We start from the raw sequence: 16,281 nt of genomic DNA, 5'->3' as shown, positions 1-16,281 counted from the left end.
GGTTTGTTGAGGGGATTAGAGGAGGTAAAGCACGTAAAGAGGTTAGCCAGTGGCTCTTTCAGAGACGTGTGTGTATCAACAAATTGGTTTAGAAATTCTCTCCTTTACACAAATGGTAGCTTTCTCTCTCTCTCTCTCTACGTATATAGTTCTGCATTTAGCTTCTTACTATTTAATATTGTAATACGGAGGTCATTCCATAGAGTATATAAAACACTTTCCCATTCAATTTCTATAAAAAGCTGTACTATGTTCTGTCACATGGACGCCCCATAGCTGATTTAACCAGCCGGGTGCTGGTGGACATCTAGGCTGTTGGCAATCTTTCCCAGTTAGAGGCGGTGCCCCAGGGAACATGCTGTCCTTTTGAAATTCCTTTCAGCCTCTCTGAGCCATGATGTCCCACAGAAGGGCCATGGGAATGGCAGGACACAGGCAGTACAGCCTGGAGGTGAGACGTGTGAGCCCCAGGGCAGCCAGAACGGGGTCTGACTCCTGGCCCTACCACCTGTTACTCTGTTGACTCGGACCCGGTGCTCAGTCTCTGTAAGGCGGTGGGGCCTGGGAACTTGCATTTCTAACAAGTTTCCATGTGATACTGGCGTGGGCACTAAACTTGGATAACCACTGTGCTAAGCTACTAAAATGGGGACTCTGGTAATTCCCATCTCATAGGTTTATGTGGGGATTAAGGTATGTAGGCCCTTAGCATTGTGCTAGTACCAGACTAAGAACTTAATAGATCTCAGTGATTATTCCTAGGTCGGCCCCCTCGCCACAGAGAGAAAAGCTAACCAGACACAGGGATGACGCATAGCGATCCTCAGCCTTGATCCCTTCTCCAGGGGCTTGGGGGTATCCTGGAGCTTCTCCCCCAAATCTGCTTTAAGACCTAAGTCTGGAATGGCTGGGGAACTCTGCCAAGGTGGCTGGTTTTCAGAAATTGTCGTTTTTATGGTAGCTGGGGGTGGAGAACTGGGGGACAGAAACCCAACCTGGAGCCCTAGCACCAACTGCCATGATGGATGCTTCTGTGGGCACCATCCTGTGCGAGCCTGCTCCCTGGTGAAAGGGTGCGCGCGAGAGGACAGAGAAGGTGCTCGTCCCATCCCAGCTCCTACCCCAGCCATCAAAGGGCCCCTTCCATTCTCAGAGCCCTTGTAATTTGCTCTCATTAAGAGTGCTTTGTTCTGGAGGGGCAGGGGGAGCAGTGGTGGAGAACCCCAGGCGGCCACTGCAGGCCTGGTCATGCCCCCACCACTCTCTCGTTCCGGCCCTGGCGGGGGAAGCCTAGAGTGAAGGCCTTGCTTTGCTCCTTCCCACGCCACCCTCTCTGCAGAGACGCAGGGACTCAGGAGAGCTGGTGGCTGGCGGAAGTGTGGGAATCTTAGTCGGAAGAGGGGCACTTGGCAGAGCGCCAAAGTCACGGGGGTGGGAGAAGTGTCTGGGCTGGGCTCTAACTTGCTGTGTGACCTTGGTTAAGTCCTTTTCCCTCTCTGAGCCTCAGTGTTCTCTCTTGTAAAATGAGATGTGCTCAGGCTCTGCGCCTGGTGCCTGAGTCAGTGTTGAGTCGCAGAATTAAGAAATCAGCAGCATTTTCCTTTGGCTCACCTGTGGGTAGCGCCAGAGACATTGAACTTCTGGCACCTGCACTGGGGCCTCCTCTGCTGCTTAGTGCCGCAAACTGCCGCCCTCTCATCCCAGCTTCCTTCCACCCGCTCAGGTGTGCATTCTATTCCCGAAGCCTTGCGAGACACACCGCAGTGATGCTGTGACCCTCGCTGGCTGGGGGACGTCAGGCGAGTCACTCGGGCCCTCAGGTTCCCCGTGTGTAAATGGAAATAACAGCATTATCTGCTGACTAGGGTTTGGACAGCATTCAGTGAGACAAGACATGCAGAGTGCTTAGCATGGTGCCAGGCACACAGCAAGCCCTCAACACCCGTAAGCCATTCTTGCAATTATTATCATTATTGCTTTAAAAGCTAAGCAGAGCCGGGGCTCTGGGTAGACAACACCTTAACTCTTGAGACCCTATCTTTGTGTGATTTTCTGTTTCAACATTTTACCATTCTTTCCTCCTCTCTCCGCTATCCCTAACATCTACTTATCTAGAAAAACTATCCAAGTTGTCTCTTTTTTGTCAATTAAAAAGACACAGTTTTATTCCTTCTTTCCTTCAACAAACACCCAAATATTTATGAGGCCCCTCTCACATCCCAGGCATGGCAACCATGGAAACAAAAGAGCCCGTCCCCTCAAATAAGTTAATCAGTAATTATAACCAAGAAGTGCTCCCTGGATGGCGTGGCAGAGGGAGGAGAGAGCCCGGGCATCTTAAACCAAGCCCTCTGCAGGCTTGCTTTGGCCCATACGTCTGCAGAGGGGGCACATCTCATATCAGGACAAAATCAGGTACTACAGGGATCTCTGTTCCAAGTGTGCGCGGGGGCCTTTAGAGGTGGCCAGATGTGGGTGGAGGAGAATTGCTCTCAGCTATGACAGCGGGTACGGTGGGATTTGCTGAGTGACTAAGTCACTTGGCCTCTCTGATTTGTTTAGCTTATTTAATCGGGGCAGGAAAGCCGACTTTCCTCGGTGCCAGGAAGGGCCGCAGAGTCCTCTCACATAAGAGAATGGTTCATGTGTGTCTTTTATTCATGACTGAGTCCTGTCATGTGCCTACTCTGTGCTATGTACCGGAGGATTGATGAATCCATGCGCTAAGTCTTGAGAGGCTAATAGGAACAGCCAGTGTTTACTGAGCTGGTACTATGTTTCAGGCCCTTTACCCATAGTAAGTCACTTTATTGTCATAAGACTCTTACAACGACAGCTATTACTATCCATATTTTGTAGGCAAGAAACTTGAGGCATGGAGAGGTTAGATGCCTCGCCCAAAGTTCCAGAAGTTTGGCTTCAACTACTACACCAGAGATTCTCATGGAGTGGTCTGGGGACCCCCGGGGTCCCAGAGACCCTTGGATGTGGTCCACAAGGTCAACATAAATTTCATTATTACTAAGAAACTGCTTGCCTTTTTTTACTCTCATTTTCTCATGAGTGCACCATGGAGTTTTCCAGAAGCTGCATGACTTGTGATATCACAGCAAGCAGACAGGAGAACCAGGTGTCTCTTGTAGATGTTCGAAAAAATGTACAACAATGCCGCTCTTCTCTCTATTTTTTAATTTTGAAAATATTTTCATAGGGATACTTATATGAATATGTGATGAGTTTATTGTTACTTTTTAAATACATTGCCACATAAATACTTAGAATGTTCTTCTCAGTTTTAATAAGGTAAGAATGTAAAGGGGTCCAGAGACCACAAAGCTTGTACTCACTAAACAGAAACACTCCACAATCAATGTAACATGGGTATAACGCTCCAAGCGAAGCCTCCTGGGGGTGTGGTCCTGGGGCTGCTTGCCAGTATCATTAACATTATTAAGAAATAGATCCTTGGATCACGCTACATGGAGTGGCCCATGGGAGAACCAGCCCTATCACAGATCAATGCCTGTGATTCAGAGCGTTCTACCCTTGTGACTTGCAATATGGGAGTTAAATTGTAAATCCTTCCTTGTATTTCTCTTTCTACAGCTTCCTGAGGGCTGTGGCTTTGTCTCTCTTGATCAGCAACCCTGCCAGTGTCTAAGATGACTCCCTTGCTCTTCGAGATGCACCCCTCCCAACCTGAGCCCTGCCAAAACCTGTTGTTTCCTACACAGCCTATATTCTACACAAGATGCTCACAAACATTTCTGCCAAATTTTGTGACCACCCAGTTAGTTGTTCTCACTTGCTTTGGTGACAAATAGAAACCGAATAATGAAAATGATGGTAACAATAATACCAGATATTCAGTAAACATGGATGGCATGGAGACAGATGGCAGATCTAGAGAAAACGTTCTGGAAATGTTCACAAGATCTGTATATGTGTCACTTGCAGGGGAATCTGGTCTTCTGGATGGTGATCTTAATTTAATCTTTCATATTACCTTTTATCTGGAACTCTGCAGGAAACTTCTTGGAGAAATTCCGAAGGACAAAAACATTTGAGAAGAATTTCATTCCAGAAATATTAAGTTAGGATCTGACATGAACATGATTCTAACTTTCAGTGTTTCTATAAAGGTTTCTTGAAAAGACGAGAGCTATGTTTTTCAGTCGTGTTGGTTAAATTACTACAGTCTTACGGGATGTGTGAATACTCTGTAGATGCACCACAGAGCATTCTGTATCATGCGTGGTGATGTGGTTCACCTAGCTCTGCTCTGAACTTTGTAACCCAAGCAGAGGCTTGCCTGAGAGCTGCTCTTATTTTGGAAGCTCACAATGGTGCAGTGTCAAAAGGAACGAGCTTCAGATCTGACCTGAAAGGTAGTGAGCCTGGCTGAATGGGTAGACATTCTAGAGCTTCAGGTCTTCGGCTGTGAAATGGAAAAAGAAATCGACCCTTCCTACTCTTACAGCTTTGTTCTAGGGGCCAAATAAGGTAACTTTGAAAAACAGAAAGTGCTTGTCTCTCTCCGGAGGAACTCCCGCATGCTGATCTGCCTCCCTGGAACCCGCTCTGGCCGTGTATCGGTGTAACCCCAAGTGGTCCTACAGTGTGCCTTGCTCTGCTGCATCCCAGCTGGCTCAGGCCCGCAAGTCCGTTTCAGCGCCTTCATACTTGTTACACCCTCTGCGTGGAATGTTCTTCCCTTGGGTAACTGCACGGCTGAGCCCTGATTTCCTTCCCATCTCTGTTCAAACGTCACCTTAGCAGGAAGGCCTTCTCTGGACACACTCTATGTGTCCAACCCCTGGAGCTCTCCTATTCCCCTTACACCACACCAGTGTTCTTTGTTGCACGTATGCATTTTATAGTTATTTGTTTACCTGTCGATTATCTGACTACAGTGTCACTTCCACAAGAGCGGGCACTTTGCTTTATTCTGCTGTAATCCTCATGCTTAGAACGGAGCATGCACACCCTCCTCCACCAGAATAAAAGCAATAGACAATAAAAAGACAAGAAAATTGCAGACTGCCGTATCAGACTATGAGACAGGGCGGGCTGGCTGGAAGAAATTTCAGCGGGGCAGACCACAGAGAACAAAGAAGAGGAGACCCCATGTTTCCTCCTGCTCCCACTCCCACCCCTTGGCTTCGATGTATTACAGCAAAGCCTCAGTGTAATTATGGGCATTTAGATTGTTTACTCCTTGTTAACCACCCTCTTTGCTCACTAAATTGGTCCAAAGCCCATGGCATGAGTAACTAAGCGTGCAGCAATTTGGCACACGGTGCGCCCCCAGCAGCAATGGGGTGGTGTGGACACCGCTGCCTTCGCACCGACTGGGCTCTGGGTGCAGCCTTCTGCCCATGTGGAGCTCAGGCAGGTGGCTTCCACTGCTCACAGCACCTTTGATGTCCCGGCAGACACGCCGGGGGACTTGCTCACCCCTGGGATCTTCACTCTGGGCTTCTCGCGGGTGCCTGATTGGTCTCCCCGATTCCAGGCTTTCTTTGCACCCTACGCAAGGGCGCAGAATAATTCCCCTCCCCGCTTCAGGGGGGATGACATCCAAGCTGCATCTGCCTGGCCTGGCTTTTGCCTGCCTGGCCCCCTCACCTCATGTGTCTCTCCTCCTCACTCATCTCTTACCTGCTTCCCTATTCAGGTCCTGCCTCAGGCCATTGGCACTAGCTGTTCCTCTCAGATCCTCACAGCTGCCTCCTCTTATCCATGTAGTAGTTTATATGAATGACTGAATGGATCATATGACTGGACAAGTCCTGGTCTCTCTCTGTATCTTCATTTCCCCATCTGATAAATAGGGAGATGGATTTAAGTTCTATGTTCCTTTTGAAAATATATGTCTGAGCATTAGGCAAGTCATTTAATGAGGCCAGAAAATTTCTTTTTTTTTGGATTTTTTTTTTTTTTAAGTGGGCTCCACACTGAGTGTGGAGCCCAATGCGGGGCTTGATCTCAGGACCCTGAGATCAAGACCTGAGCTGAGGTCAAGAGTCGGACACTTAACCGACTGAGCCACCCAGGTACCCAGAGGCCACAAAATTTTTTGAAGACCCTACTGGGCACAGGATTCTAGGGGCTACGTAAATAGTGGTGAAAAAATAAGATGGAAAGCCTGCCCTGAAGGGGAATACTTTCTAGTGGATGGAGACTAACAGACAATAAACATAGAAACAAGATGATTTCAGCTTTACTGGTAAGTACTGGAACAATAAAAATAAAGGAATGTGATGGAGAGTAAACCATGGCAGAGGCTTTGGTTAGAATAGTCAAGGGGGGCCTCTTTGAGGAGGTGACTTTTGAGTTGAGACCTGAGTGACAGTGAATTGACACAAACATTCCAAGGAGGAGAGCAGGTACAGGGGCGCAGAGAAAGAAACGAGGGTGTTATCTTCAAGGAGCAGAAGGAAGGCCTGTGCAGAAGGGGAGAGTGTCTGGTGGGCAGGACATAAGGGATGAAGGTCTTGTCCAGGGACCCTGGTACACAGTGTGCACTTCATGCTAGGGTGGAGGGTTTTAGGAGGAGAGTGACTTATATCTTAGAACAAATCATTCTGGCTACTTCTTGGAGAATAGGCTAAAGGGAGACAAGAGAAGAGGCAGGAAGAACAGCCACCCATGGGAGAAAAGAGGGCATCTGGATCAAGGGCAGAGGGGCTGGTGGAATTCAGGGTGTATGTTTTGGAGGTAGAGCTGAGAGGCTCAGTGATGGATTGGATATGCTTGTGAGAGAGGGGGAGGCATGTGGGATACGATTAATAAGCTATGAATAATAAACATTGCTCAGTGATCCCTGTGGGGTGCTAGTTTGCCAAAGAGCTCAGCATTGGGGTTTGGGCACATCTGAACTATAACGGGCGACCTTTGTGTTTCCTACTTGTCATTGTCCTTGAGGGCAGGAACCATGTGGGTTTTGTTGCTTTACCCTGATGCCTAGCACAATGCCAGGCAGAGAGTGACGCTCATAATGGTCATGAATAGTCGCTAGAGCTTGTGTCTCTCCCAAGGACCTCCCAGGGACACTGGGCCAGAGAGAAGGCATCCTTGGGCTCACAAGCCACCTGCTGTCTCATAGTGCTATCAGTCCCACAATGAACCAATCAGAGAAGGTAAGGAAGCTGTGTTGCATTCCCACGGCCATGCTCAGGTCACCCAGAGCCCTCTCCTGCCCTGTGCCCCCTCACTGGCTGCAGGAGCCCAGGAGCCCAATTTTGATGCAGTCTGGCTGCTTTCCCAGCTCAAAAATATGTCCCCTGCTTACAATTCACCAATAGTCTGGACCCCCATCCCCTTCTTCCCTTGTGGGTCACACACACATTCACAGAGGCTTTTGGGAGACCTGAGAGTCTGCCCCATACTAAAGGTGAAATGTCAGTTGTATGGGGGGTGGGGGGAATGTTAGGGGCAGGGGTGTGATCTGTATTAATACATACTTCTCTTGGCTGAGGAGATCCCCACTTTGCCTATGATTGAGGCTGATACAGGAAAAAGAGATCCCTTTTTCAGAAGGTCTTCCCCAGGATGCCTCCAGAGGGGAAGAGTGCTCCCCCAGAGCTTCTCAGGGATGGGACCTTTGAGCATTCTTGGCTCAGCCTGACTGATTATGCAGGCTTCACCCTGTTCCAGGGCTAATAAAAAAGCACAGCCCCAAGGCACTGGGGCTTTGTATTAAATTTTTAATAGCCATGGTGGGTTTGATCCTACACTCCTGGGCGAATTAGTCACTGCAGGTTCAAGTGAGGAATTTATAGACAGGCCTCAACAATCTGCTTCTAATTTTGGGATGGAAACTTTGATTTAAGAATCCTAAAAGGCAATATGGTATAGTCAAGGAGGCCTAGGTTCCTGCCATTCAACAAATTTTAGTAATCTATGTGTTTGGCGCTGTGCTGATCCAGGCTCCTCCCTCTGAATCAAAAGCTATATGGTTGTGAGCAAGTTATTCCCCATCTTTGGGCCTCAGCCTCCTGACTTGCAAATGATGGGAGTGGGGCTCTTCCCAGCTCTTTCCAACAGTGACATACTGTGTCTGGGTCTATGAAGGACAAATGGCATCTCCAGCTGCAGCTGCCCCCTGGGAGGCCTCCCTTAGGGAAAGGTGGCTTTGGGTGCAGAGCGGTTCCTAGAAGCCCAAGCATGCCCTGCCCTGAATCTCTGCTGGCCTTCCTGCTGCTGGGACAGGGTGGAAGGGGTTAAAGTTGGCTCAGCAAGGCAGGAATAGACTCACTCAATCCCCTCCCTCTTCGGGTCCTCTCCCCTTTTTGTTCTCAGGGATTTGCTCAGCTTGCTGAGGTTAGGTAAAACGCCTTGCTGGGCTGGGAGCCATGCCTCTCTGCCTCTCTGCTGGGAGAGAGCTGAACTGTAGCAACTTGCCCAGTCTCTTCCCCAAGGCAAGAAATCTGAAGCTACTACGAGGGGTGGAGAAATCTTGGAACCTGAGACAATGATTCTGGCTGGAGCCAGAAGTGCCTTTGGAAATTATTGAGTCCAGCTAGCTCCTTTTGCAAGTGGGGAAACTGAGGCCCAGAGAGGGGGCTTTTCTTAGGCTCACCCAGTAACTGAGGGATAAACACAAATGCAGGTTCCAAGATTCCCAGACCAAATCCTTTCTCCTGGGCTGATACATGGATTTTGGGGGACAGTCTTTTGGGCTGAAGCTGTCATGAATGGATAGCGTTGGGAGGGGGCCCAGAAGGAAAGCAGAGGGGGGTATAACCCCAGGTGTCCTGAAGCAGGAAAAAGGGACTAACTCTTTGTTAATGCTTTTGGGGGCCACCTTCCTGATACTCATCCTGCCTCTGCCAGGCTGTCCAGGCACCCCAAATGTCTATCCCTTTGATCCTCAGATCACAGTAGGCCAGTTTGTTTTTACTAAGACCCCAGCTTGGGTGGAGCCTCCTTTATTTATTTAGGGCCCAGTTTTTTAAAACAGACTTGCTTCAAGCCCCAGCTTCTCTTCTTATTAGCTGTGTGATCTTGGGCAAGTTGTTTCACTTTTCTGAATCTGAGCTACCTGTCTGTCAAATGGTAGTGCTAATAGTACCTTCTTCACAGCACTGTGGAGAGATGAATGAGATATTGCAGGGCCAGGCACAAAGAAATGGCAGTGGTTACCAGCATTCCTCTGCCTTGGGTGCTCTATCACCATCTTTCTTGTCTTCTCTTTCAGTAGAATGGACCTATCTCTGGGCCTGCCCTCCTCACAGGGTACTGTGAAGCCCTAATAAGACAGTGGAGGTAAAGGAGCTTCATACTATGTGGAATCAGTGGTCTCTCTTGGTGGTTCCTCTGGCTAGTTTGTCCCATGGCCCCATGGCTCCTGAACAATCCCTGGGTTGACCAGTTGCCCAGCCACTCAGGATGTGGTGTAGAAGAAACACTGGGAGCACAGATGCACCAGATTCATCCTAACCATCCATGAGCTAAACAGATCTGGGCATGTCATTTTGCCTTTTTAAGACAGCTTTGCCCACTGCAAGATGGGGCCAGAATCCCTGTTTTTCCCAATTCATAGGTCTATGTTGAAAACTGCAAAGCTCTCTGCCTGCTCTGTGTCCATTCCCCCTTCCTCTGGTTCCACCCCTGATTTCTATGAGACATCCAGCCCACTCTGACCTTCAATTTTGACCAGAGGTTTGGGGCAGCTGACCCAACCTCCGCCCCAGTGTTAGGTCTAAGACCGGCCTTACCAATCAGAGCCCTGAACTCCCTATGGTCACTGTGATTGTTTCAGGGATGGGACTGTGATCCAATCACAGCCAACTAACATTTATCCTGGAACTTCGGCTTATAGAGACAGGGAGAAATGACTCACCCTTTTATCTACTGGACAAGAGCCTGGGAGAATGAGAATTTGGAGCTCCCAGGCACCATCAGGTGTCAGGAGAATCTACCTGATCATTAAGCAAATGCAAAGTAAAACAGACAAAAGGCAGAGAAGGGCAATCTTCTGCCAGTGTTGTTTGCACATTCAGTCCTAGACTTACTGAAAGCCAAACTATTCCTGGACTTCTCAGGAATAGAAGTCAATTTATTTATATATAATATATATGACAATATATAATAATAAAATATTATTTCCTTTCCTTCTTTCTGTCCTATTAATTGCTCTCTCTATCCAATTATTTTTGCTTAAGTCGGTCTGATTTGGCTTTCTGTCATTTGTAATCAAAATTTCCTAATTAAGACAATGAAAGAATTATGATACTGGAATAAATAATATTAGCTGTTGACCCAATTTCCATTTCCCCTTCTTCTTTACTAATAGAACCCTGGATGGGGGATGGGAGCAGGGAGAGAGTGTGGTTAAGTCCCAGGAGAGATGTGATATTTGGTCTAAGTTAATTGTAACAACCTGTTTCTTGTTTTTCAAAATCCTTGCATTAACAGTGACCATGTGACTCAGTTCTAGACCATAAAACAAGGAGAAAACTGCTGGAAAGTAGGTGTCTGGGAAAGTAGATAGCTAGCATCACCTGTCTCCTTCTTCCTGCCTTGAAAAAGGATGTGATGAATGGAATTGCAGCAGCCACATTGTGACCATGAGGCAGAGACCAAAAGAATTACATCATTAAGCCACTAAACTAATGCCAAGAGCTGTCTGCCTGTATGTTTCTTGTAAAAGAATAAAACAAACACCTATTTGTTTAAGCCACTGTTAGTTGGATTTTCTGTTATTTGCAGCTCAAAGCAGTCATTAGGAGTGAGTCACTTCATTCACACAGAACTCAAGTAGCTATCCAGCGATGTCACTGATCCAAAACTCAGACAAGAATGCTATTTAAGAATAAAACAACCCAGCCTGTTTTTGCTCCTTAGGGGAAAACAAAAGAGAAAAACAAATAACATTTATTGAGTAGTTATTATTGCCAGGTAGTGTGTTAAGTGCTTTAGTAGCATATAACCTTAGGTTCAATTGCAATAGCCTATGGGCAGATACTATTATTAGTTTCATTTTATAGATCAGAAAACTGAGCCACAGAAAGATTTTTTTTAGGGTCACTTGGCTAAGAAGTGCTGGAGACAAAAAGGCTTCTGAGTAGCCACAGTGGATTCTACTATGTATTTTATTCATAAAAGAGCCCCATTGCCCGGAGTTGATAGACTCATTTTCTGCACAGTGTAGGCATGTAGTGATCTAACAGATTTACTGTTGTAAAGAAGGGAGAGATAAGGGCCCCTGAAATAAGTGACAGCTGACACTCTGTCACTGACTGAGCAATAATAAAATACAAAAAAGGGAGGCCTGGCTTTTTCAGTATAGGCAAAAATAGCCTAACAGACCTGCACAGCCCTGAGGACACTGCTGTATTAAAACTCAATTCAATCATTAATGTTTTATAATGGCCCTGAGTCATCAAAGAAAGATGAAATGGTGCTTCACCTCTTGTTTGAGAAGGCAGGGAAGCGTGTAATACATCTAGGGGAGGAGGGTCCTACCTGAAACACTTAAAAGAAAATTTTAGCATTTTCATCAGCGATACCTCCCACTTCCCCCCTCCCCAACCCAACTCTCCAGAAAAATCAGTCACAGAATGCTTCCTTCCCTAGAGGCCCAGAGGCCAAGGTGTTAGGGGACTGCATTTTTCATCACCACTGTCCCAACATGTGCCCTCCTCAAGCCTATAAATGTCAGCCTGTGTGTTTCTAGGAAGGTGCTCTGAATTCTCATGCCTGGGGGTGACCCATGGGCACGCATGGCGGAGAGCCCAGCAGCAGTGTGAAGCCTTGAAGAGCAGCACCTGCTAGGAGCTCTGCCTGCTGCCTGAGCAGGGACCACGGGAGGCTGCACAAGGAGCAGGAGTGGGCTCTGAGAGGCAATTACATGGACCCAATGTCCAGTTGGGCAGGGGCCACTGAACAAAGTGCTTGAAGGTAAAAACCATACCATGCTGAGACTGGATGTGGCCTTTGATGTTTGCAATCCACCCTGCTCTGTGAATAGTTAAGGAACCTGAGGTCCAGAGAGGGGAAGGGACTTCTTAAGTTCACACAGCAAGGTTATCGCAGAGCTCAGAGCCCTGATCCCTGACTTTAGACCAGGGCAGAGGGGAACACCAAACAAAAGTCTGAGGGTTGGAGAAGTCCTCTGAGACTTGTGTCCCGAGCTAGGAATGGGATCAGCCTGGCTGACGTTCCTCTCCCCTCCTGGGCCTCCTCTTTGGGACTTCGGGGCTTCCCAGGCAGCTGAACCAGGTGGGGGCCTCTCTGAGATATTAATTCAACAAACATGTATTTTGTATCTACTATGTTCTCATAATAGTGAGAAAAATCACAAGTGCTCCCTGTCCTCAAGGGGCTAACAGTCAAGTGTAGTGTTGAGGTGATAGGTTCTGGTATCGTTTGCCAGGCACCAAGATTGGGGGTCCCTTGCTTGCTGCACTTAGACGCAAACTAAATTACAGATGCAAAGACCTACATATAGACCTACAGGACAGCCACATAGGCGTAGGCAGTGACCTAGACCTTCTCAGACACACACACTGTAAGCCCACAGACATGCACACACAGACATATGTATAGACATGTGCCCCCATCAGAGACACACACACATACATATCACACACAGACACAGGCACAGATGTACACACACAAAGGCACATACGTGTGCACACACACAGAGCCCTCTTGCAGTCCTCCCTGCCCCCCATGAGCAAATTGCAGTTTTGGCGACATTGGAGATGCCATCTACATACTTTCCTGGTAAAACACTTCCTCAACAACGCCTGACCCCAAACCGGGTGTGCCTGGGTCCCTCCCCCACATCCCTTGCTGCTACAGGTGCGTGCTGAGTAGAGGCTGGAACCCAGGATCTGAACCACTCCTGCCTGATTCACTCCTCTCTGGGCCGCAGAGCTTTCCTCTTCCTGCTCGGAGCTGCTTCCCAGGCTCAGCACCTCGAGTTCTGCCCCTGACTCATCCTGCCTTCGCGCCGTATGAGGCCTGTGGTTTGCACAAGCTGGGGCATGACCCAAGGCGGGGATGGGGTGATTCTGGTGTGGGGTGGGGGTCACTGTTAGGTAAGGGCCCTGGAGGAAGTATGGGTCTGGGCTGTGTGTCTCATAGGGGCACAAGGAATGTGTACCCAACAGTCTTGCTGGAAAGTTGCCTTATGGGGGCAAAAGGGGAACCTAGCAGTAACCCCAGGATTGTCTGCAGTTCAGATTCCCCTCACCCTGGAGCTACTGGGCCCACCTGCCCCTCCTGCAGCTGCATTCTCCCCATGGAATCGAGAGTCTGTGGAGCCAATGGGATGGTTCACCCCAAGCCTATGACCCCCACTTCTTGATCACATTCTGGGCACCCAGGATCTGGATTTCTTGTTCAAAGACCCCCAGCTAGTTTCCTAGGCCGTTCCAGCAAGCCTCTGCCAGGCATCTTCCTCTAAGGGCAGGCTGTATACTCCTAAAGGGCGTGGGGGGGCCAAATTGCTGCTGTTTGCGGGGCAGGAGTTAGGGTGGTGTGGGTGGAGCTTGGGCTGAGAGGTGTAAGCCCCTTCCTTGTGGGAGAGCAAGGGGCAGGCAGGGAAGGCAGGTGGGCTGAAGCCCTGGGGCCGTCCAATGGCACTCTTGCTTAGTGCCCTGCCTGAAGTCAGTCCGTCCTCATGCAGGGATATGGAGGCCTCCCAGTGGCAGAAGCACAAAGCTGAGTGTCAGGGAACCTGGACTCTGACCAGCTTCTGCCAAAGAGTCCCCCTGGAGAGGAGTCTCTGGGGTCAGCTACCTGGCTTCCAAATTTCTGGGGCTGTCTAGCCATGTGACCCGAGACAAGATGCCCTCTGTGAGCCTCAGTTTCCTCACTGGTCACAGGAGACCAATAATTGTCTCTACCTCATGTTGAACAGTGAAGAGCTGAGCACAGTATCTGGTACATAGTAAGTGATTAATTAGCATGATTATGTCTAACCTCGGTAAGTCCCTTGCTTTTTCTCTGCATCTCAACTCCCTTTCAGGAAAGGGAGGGATGACTTTAACCCAGGATTAGGCCCGGGGGAGTTGCCTCTCAGTGCCTGGAAAGCCCCACGGAGAGAGCACAGCAAACGCATTGAGTCCTCTCTGGGTACACTGACAGCTTGGACCTGCACATCCCGATCAAAGGGCTTGGAAAGAAAAGTGGTTCCCAGAGAGCCATCCTCCCTCCACCTCGGGGCTTTGGCACATGCCCATCCCATTGCTGGGGACACCTGCACTGTCTTTTACTTCTCACCAGTTAACTGCCATATAGGTGTCAGATCTTAGATATTACTTCCTCAGCTCAGATCTGCGGTGACCGGTTTTCATTGTTCCTTGGATCGACATTCCAACTATCATTATATCTATGTAGGTGATCACTGGATGCCACTTCCTCCAAGAGGCCTTCCTTTCAACCCTGTCAAAGTTCTGTGCCCTCCTGATGTACTCCCAAAGCACCCTGCACTTTACATTTCACATTTCGTCTGTGAAATCTTTGTACTTCATCTCTGAGGTGTAGATGAAATGTCACTTCATTGTGGAGGCACTGGATCAAGATCGGTTCCCCTGCTGTGTGTTCCCAAGGTGCTCCTTACTCTCCTTTCATAAAATGCACTGAACTTGTCAAACTTGTCATGACTTATTCAATATCTGTCTTCTCACACCAGAACAGGAACTTCCCAAGGCAGGAACATACTTGCCTATCCACAGTTGTATCCCCAGTATGTAGACCAGTGCTTAGCACATTGAAAGAATTAATAGCTACGTGTTTATCCTCTCCACTCTGCAAACACACGTGCATATGCACATACACACACACACACTCACAAACCTACTTTTACTCTCAGTGCCTACGACAGTGGTGGGCACGAGGTAAACTCTCAGCACTTATTAAATGGATGAATAAGCCTCTACTACAGCTGAGGCTCGGGAGGCCAGGGAGCCTGTCTTCAACGGTGTGGTTTTCCATCTCTTGTGAAAATGGGATCAAGGGAATCCCCCAAAGAATGGCCCCGTTATAGGACCAGATCTCCAGACTCCCACTCCAGGCAGACACAGTGGGGCCTCCAGGTCCTCCCTTCTAATTATTCACAACCTGCCTCATTCTCTCATCTGGCCCTACCCTTGCTTTCCAATCTTAATTTCCACAACTTCCTCCCAAACTTGGGGTCTCAGCCACATTCTCCTGGACGAAGGAGGTAAAGCCACCTGGTTTTCTCCATTGTCCAACAGCTGCCATGGAGTAAGGGCAGGAGGAGATGTGCTAGTTCAGTGAGACAGAGGAAGTTTAGTATTATTATGCTGGTAGACAGGTATTATCTAGCCAGGCTGAGACTGTGAGGGATCGAGTAGGAAAGAGCAAGGGAGGACAGGCATTTCATGCAGAGAAAATAATCAGCACAAGCTCAAAGCAGGACCAGTTTTCTGGCACCGTGGCTACTCCCTTACAACACTGGGGTCCAGCACTATGCAGGGAGCAGAAAAACTGCCAGGTGCTGGAAGAGAACCTGGAACTGGTATCATTTTAGAGAAAGGAAATAATAGTAGCATCAGCCATAGCTGAAGTAAGATGTGGCCTTTCCTTTTAAAGAGACCATTCATTGTGCAACCGTGCGTGGGACTTTGCCTTTCCTGGGCCTCAGTTTCCTGATCTACAAAATAAATGTCTTTTTTGTAGACATGATGAGATGAGATGGTGCCTCCAACTTTTTCCAGCTCTGAAGTCCTGTGACTGAAACTAAAGTCTCCCTTGGCTTTTCCTTCTGGTTTTGGATCAGCCCCAGGACTTGTGACCAGATATGAGGTCAGTCTTGCCAATTTCAAGACAAACGAAGGCTCTGTCTGTGCAGCTCGTGCCCATTTCCTGTGCCCAGAGCCCTGTCCTTGTGCTTGGTGCAGCCAGCTGTCACCATGCTCACGGTGTCATCTGCCCCTACCAGCCTTTCATCCTCTGGGCTCCTGGAACATCCCCAGAGCTTGGCCAGGGGAAAGGTGGCGCAGCAGGCTAGGCATGGTAGGTGGACCAGAGGGGGCCTATGGAGGGCTGGCAGGGCCTGGAGGACACCCTGATGATCCTTGGCTCAATGGCCTAAGCTTCCGCTTTCCTTTCCTATGTCCACATATGTTTCTTGCAGCCAATAGATTTTGGAATGAGTCAGACCCGGCTTTGAATTCCTTCCTTGCCACTTACTTGTTGTAAGCATTTGGCCTAGTTTGCTTATTCTTTTTCTCATTATTTCATTTGTTCATTAGCTGAGTTTGTTTGTTGACTCGTCCATTTACGCATTATTCAATAAAT

Source organism: Leptonychotes weddellii, chromosome 7 (genome assembly GCF_054177405.1).
Source record: "Leptonychotes weddellii isolate Sample4059 chromosome 7, ASM5417740v2, whole genome shotgun sequence".
NCBI lineage: Eukaryota > Metazoa > Chordata > Mammalia > Carnivora > Phocidae > Leptonychotes > Leptonychotes weddellii.
This window is presented reverse-complemented; position numbering follows the sequence as displayed.